The sequence below is a fragment of the Salarias fasciatus genome, chromosome 8, assembly GCF_902148845.1.
Source record: "Salarias fasciatus chromosome 8, fSalaFa1.1, whole genome shotgun sequence".
Classification (NCBI taxonomy): domain Eukaryota; kingdom Metazoa; phylum Chordata; class Actinopteri; order Blenniiformes; family Blenniidae; genus Salarias; species Salarias fasciatus.
Window position 1 is genome coordinate 7,356,917 of NC_043752.1, and position 4,823 is coordinate 7,361,739.

Sequence of the window (4,823 nt, forward strand, 5' to 3'; positions counted from 1 at the left end):
CCTCGAGCATCCGCGTGGTTCAAAACGAAGCCCCGATATGGCCTCATGGCCAAAAACTCTCACGGTCACACTCTGAAAGCTTTCTCCATCCGTGACGCTGATGTTCAGGACGTGAACCCCCGGTGATGGCAATATGAACGTCACAGAGGAGAACCAGGCATCAGGAGACTGACAGTCTGGAGACGATTGGTCAAACTCTTCAGGGCAGGATGGAAGAAATGGGATTCCGGCCTGGAGGACTGGCGCTGACCATGAGCTCGTGGCTTTCTCTGCAAACAATGCCTTGACCACAATCAGCGTCGGGGTGCTGATTTTCACATGAATCTGGCTCCTTTCATCCGGTAACGGGTGGATGACCCCGAGTCTGAATCTAGACCTCAGACTGGAATCAAGGCCTGATGTTGTGGTCGTCTCTGTATGAGTGTCGTCAAAAATCTCTTCATGCTCAGTGGCTTTGTGAAGCGTGTCCATATACAGCATCTTAAGATCGCACACCACCCCATCCACCCACTCACTTCCCTGAGGCAGTGAAGTCGGTCCGCCCTCCAGCCACCCTCCCCATTCTGGCCCCCTGAAGGACAGGTAGCTTTGGCGCCAGGAGGAGTTTAGGGAAGCGTCACGACTCAGGCAATGCAGGAATTTACCAGAGTCAGCAGTGTGTTGAATCGCCACAACGTCATCAGGGTAAACCATAATGGCTTGCTCGGGGAGAAGCACCTGTTGGGGACAAAAAAGTTATGGGAAACTTTCAAAATGTACACGTCTTAGTCCACAGAGACTTTCAAAGAATATCAGGTGCAACAAATATCAACTCACGCTCATAGATCTCAGTTCAGAGCTTGGGTTTACTTCTAAAGGGAGGTCAGCCGCTAAGTGGTAGAGCGGCGAAAGCGCAATGTAGCGAGGCGGCAATGAAAAGCCACGGCCCTCAGCTGCTGGGTCGTAGGGGCTGCACGGGCTTGTGACGGGCATGCAGGCCTCCAGCAGATGGCACCAGTACTGACCCGTGCTGCAGCCCCCTGTGGTGTTACACAGCGGCAGGCCTGAGCAGCAGCTGAACGGATTAAGGAGAGAGCTGCAACCTGTTGAGTTTACAGGAGATTATCACCCGCAGTATCTGACAGACGGGGGCATTCACAGGGACTGTGATCCAGTACCTGGAGGAACTAAGTGGTGGTTGGGTTTGCAGTAAGGTCGAAGGATCTGGATTCGAGCCGACGACGATACGGGGCTGGGTTGGACCACCAGTTCCACTGCTGTTAACTGACCAGCATGACTGAACCATAAGCCTGGAAAAAGCTGCACCTGTGGGCAAAACAAGCAGAAAAAGACCTGTTTAGTTTAAACAAACATCAAAGTACTGAAGAATTAGACACAGAATGCAAATGATTTCAAGTACTTCTTTTCCAGTACAACTTGTCCTGATCCAACTGTGCTCATTTGAATTAATTTCGACTTGTTGATCAGCCACATTTCCAGGAAATAGTTTTCTTAAAATATACAAAACCTTTCCTTTTTTTTTTTGTTTCAATTAAGTGGCTCATTGAATTCTTTCTGTTTCCTTCCTCCTGATAATCACTTTGAAAATTCTTCTTGACACTTTACAAACCTCCACCATGTGCTGTCCGATGTCTGGGACACTGGAGAGAGGCTGAATCTGGGTGGAGGTGTAGCTGCCGGTCATTACGACCAATCCAGTGAGATAACTGTCCATAGATGGTAAAGACTCTGCACAAAGACAGACACACTGATCATCTTATGGTACTCAAATCAACATTGCTGATCTTATAACCTCATCAACAGCATAAACCCCAACTGTTATATCTTGGTAGATATTCCACATTTTTTTTTTAAATTCCACATTTTTCTTCACATTCAGGGGAGTAATGAGACAATTTTATAGATCCTTGTTGGTTTCCTCTTTGAATTTCACCTGCTGTAATTCCTGCTAACCACAAGACATTATCTTCGTCCTGTATAGTTTACAGGTGAGCGCTGTTCATTGATTTCCTGGGACGTCTTTGCACCATCGACATGTCACCTCGCTGTGACATTTACAAAAACAAAAGTCTTACCAGTTACTTTCTTTTCACAAAGGGAGAGGTATCGCCCAGTGCACTGGACCTTCCTCCACCGTCCCAGTGTCCCCAAGGCCATCTGGCTGCACCCGCCCTGACTGTCATCGCCTTTGTCCCACCCGGCTGGACTTTGCTGTACTGAGAGACCACCTTCAGCTCCCTCTCGCCCCTGCATCCATACCCACTCAGTGGTTTTCCTATAGAGAAAGAGAAACAACAGGATACTTGATTTTAAATCAGAAGAAAGAAGCAAAAGTATCACATGACGTAAAGACTTTGCAGACTCACACTGGAAAAACTTTGAAGATGAAATTTTGCAGCTCGGGCCCCTCAGCAGACGCCAGATTCCCTCCGTGAGTTTCAGAGCAGGAGTCTCGTGCTTCTGTCCATGACAAGGACTTCTCAGAAAGCCAGAAGCATCGCAGGCTGCTCAGGTGGACCCGGGAGCCTTTCGGACAGGACTCTGAAAGGCAGCGATCAAAGTGAAGTGCTGCGACACAGCAGGACTGTCTGAAGTCAACGGGAGGTAGAGTGTAGCGATCCATGCACCTTCTGTAATATTTTAGCTCAGTTAAGTTTGGAGCCATTCCCGGCTGGCTATGGTTAAATATGATGTACACTCTTGAACATGCACATTCAAGATCATTTATAGAGAAAGTGACACTCTTTGGTAACTTCTAATTTCTTCCAAAAGGAAATGAATTAACTCAGGTATGCTTGGTCATCTATTTTAGTGCATTTTTTTTTTCTTATATCCACGAGATCATTCCTGTTGAAGGAATTAATAAAGGAGAGAAACATTTTCCTAGATGCATTCATGTGCATCTGGCCTGAATTCTATCTCCAACCTGCATGATTGACAGTGTGTATTTACGTACCCAATGTGAACAATAAATAACCTGCTCCACACCTCCAGGGATTTTTACTTTTATAAACATGAACTACGTTTGATGTTGGTCAAATAATTACTGAACACAAATAACATTGAGTTATAGTTATTTTTTCATATAAAGTCAAAGAAAAAAAATAGTTGAAACACTGGATAAAAAGTTAAAATCATACAATTCCCACAAATTTCACAACACAACATTCATTTATAAAGTATATAAATATTAAAACGTAAGAAATGGCTAATCTTTCAGTTGTGAGGGGTAAAACTGAAGCACACACAACATGCAACAAAATAACATGCAAACTCTGCACAAGATTGATTCTTAAACTCGTCTTCAGACTAAAAATTGGGCACTGAGCTTCATCTGTGGCAAAAGCAAATGTTACAGGACTGATTGAGAAACAGGCAGGATCCAGCAAAGTCTCAGTGATTTTACCTGCGTAGGCACTGACCATCAAAACAAACAAAAAAACTACAACACAACTGTTACTCAGGACTGAAGGAAACGCCTTTACTCTATGCCCCTTTCCAATCACATCTGTTAGCTTTTCTTAACACCGTCAGCCCGTCTTTCAGAATGATGTAAAACGAAGATTTTCCAGGGTAAATTCTCACACATTTACTTATTTGTAATCTAATACATAATGTAGCTTCTCACCTCCATTTGTGGTGATCCAAACTGCACAGATGATCCATAGCAATGCCTGTGTCTGGAAACCCGTCATCTTGTCAGGCAAATCATGTTCTCTTCCAGAGAATTAACACACTCTTCAAACTGATGTTCAACCAGTCTTATTCCAAACCCAGCACTGTGGCTTCAGTTCACACTTCCCTCTGAACGCCTCCTGCGAGCACACCATGAGTTATGGTGGTGTCGTTTTAATAAAGGCCTCTTCTTGCCTCTATTTGAGCGCCTGGGTGACTTCTACTTTGTCTCTCAGCAACAGCCATAGAAGCAGAGTGGACAGAGGAGGCCGGCGTTGCTCATTACCATGTTGTAAAAACCCTGGCACTCAACAGAAACGGGTGGACTTGATCAGACAGAATGTAACGAAGGATCCTGACAGAAAGGAACAAGTCTCAGAGTCCAAACAGTTATTGTTTCTTTATTAAAGCGGGACTCGGTCTGCGCTGGTTGGGGTTTTTGTTTTTCCAGACTTTGAAAGTAGTTTCTCCTGCAACATTTCCACAGGCTGTCGACCCCGCACAAGCACAGAGACCTCCTCAAACAAAGGCTCGGTGACGCACATGCAGGGAAACAGAGGTGGTGTTAAAGGAGAGGATGCCATCTGTGTTGCCTGGAGAGGGAACAGATAAAGTTGAAGATAAGGTGAAATTGTCAGTCTGTTGCTATGGAAATTGCATTGGAAACTATTGTACTTTCCTTCAAAAGATGCTTTTTCACTACCTAGAGCATAAGTTGTAGCAAAAAAGAAGAATTTGACATCAACTAGAGAGCTATTAGTATATGCATTTAGGCCTTTCATTTTTTTCCTGCCTGTTCTCTCTCTCTCACTCACTCCCTCACACAATCACACACAGTTGTGTCTGCTGTCATTTCTTACATGGGATCAACAATGTATCCATCCATCCATCCAGCCATAATAAATACTATGCTTTCAATTTTGTTTTGTTTTTCTTCTTTTTTACATTTTACTATATTATCAGAGTTTGCATTACTTAATATTATGACACTACTGGATTTATTATGCTGAAAATGTTCATTATTGTTACATTATTTTTTATGAGTTTATTGCTGGTGATTATCACATTATTACTACATTATTGTGACTCCACAGCGCCTCCTTGTAGTTCCACTTTTTGCCCGCTGGAGGCAGTAGAGCCGCTTGAGG